The sequence below is a fragment of the Monodon monoceros genome, unplaced genomic scaffold (assembly GCF_005190385.1).
Source record: "Monodon monoceros isolate NGI ecotype Baffin Bay Population unplaced genomic scaffold, NGI_Narwhal_1 Super_Scaffold_21, whole genome shotgun sequence".
Lineage (NCBI taxonomy): Eukaryota > Metazoa > Chordata > Mammalia > Artiodactyla > Monodontidae > Monodon > Monodon monoceros.
In genome coordinates this window covers 6,018,638-6,019,904 of record NW_021703778.1, presented here as the reverse complement: position 1 = coordinate 6,019,904, position 1,267 = coordinate 6,018,638, and the positions used below count along the sequence as shown (strand labels likewise).

Sequence of the window (1,267 nt, the reverse complement as noted above, 5' to 3'; positions counted from 1 at the left end):
GAAGGAGAATAAATAGTCCTAAAATTTGTATGAAATCACAAAAGTCCCTAAATAGCCAGAACAATCTTGAGAAATAAGAGCAAAGCTGGAGATGTCATGTGCTCTGGTTTCAAACTACCTTACAAAGCTACAGTAATTAAAACAATATGGGCCATTCATACTCGCAGCCGGTCGGTGCTTGGTTGTCAGGTTTTGTGCACTATTGGATCAAAAGGGTGACGGCGCTGCTAGGATGAAGCTCATGAGATTTTTGATGAAATTGGGCCACGAAATTGTAACCACTGAATTAAAGAATAGAACACAGGTCCATGGAACAATCACCGGTGTAGATGTAAGCATGAATACACATCTTAAAGCTGTGAAAATGACCCTGAAGAACAGAGAACCTGTACAGCTGGAAACACTGAGTATTTGCAGAAATAACATTCAGTATTTTATTCTGCCAGACAGCTTACCTCTGGATACACTTCTCGTGGATGTTGAACCAAAGGTGAAGTCTAAGAAAAGGGAAGCTGTTGCAGGAAGAGGCCGAGGACGAGGCCGAGGCAGAGGAAGAGGTGGTCCTAGGTGATAACATCTCTCAAAACTACCATTTCAAAGTAGTTTTGTTTGTTTATGACAGACGAAGAAGAAGAAGACGTGGCAGAGGAAGACACATGGCTAAGTTAGAAGATGGTGGAGTCCTAATAAGCAAATTGTGTCTCTCAAGATTATGATTTCAAAGTGATCAATGCCCTGGCTGCTTTTTGTACAGGCTTTGTTTGTTTGTGGCAGTTTTTAATAAACATAAATGTAGGACAGAGTTATCTATTGACTATATCATATTAAGTTTTAATAGTTCATATATATATTCATGATACAAACACAGTAAGAGCTAAGCATTACTACCAGGCAGTCCCAGAATAATTCCAGTCTTAGATCAGGCTTTTAATTTTTTGAACTAAATATTTCTTTTATGAATATATGTAGAATATACACCTTTTTACTTCACATGTACTGACTACGTGTTTTATTGTTTTACCTTGACTCCATTCTGTGGAACCTTCCTACAAGTGAAATAAGTTATTTCTGGTACTTCAGAAACTAAAGTCCTATGGAATGAGGTGTAAAATTGATTCTCCTTTCCTGAGTTTTATTCCATGGAGACTTAGGTTCTTAGTAAAAGGGGATGATCATCTAAATTAAGGAGTCATGGATTTTGTCATCATTGTTAATGGTTCTTTTGGTTTTATTTTACTTTATTTTTTGGCCACGCCACAGGGCATGT

At 37.6% G+C, this 1,267-nt stretch overlaps 1 pseudogene; it reads left to right on the top strand.

Annotated features, from left to right (window-relative positions):
- The first annotated feature begins 232 nt into the window (after positions 1–232).
- On the top strand, positions 233–571 carry LOC114903454 (annotated as a pseudogene).
- Positions 572–1,267: the final 696 nt, after the last annotated feature.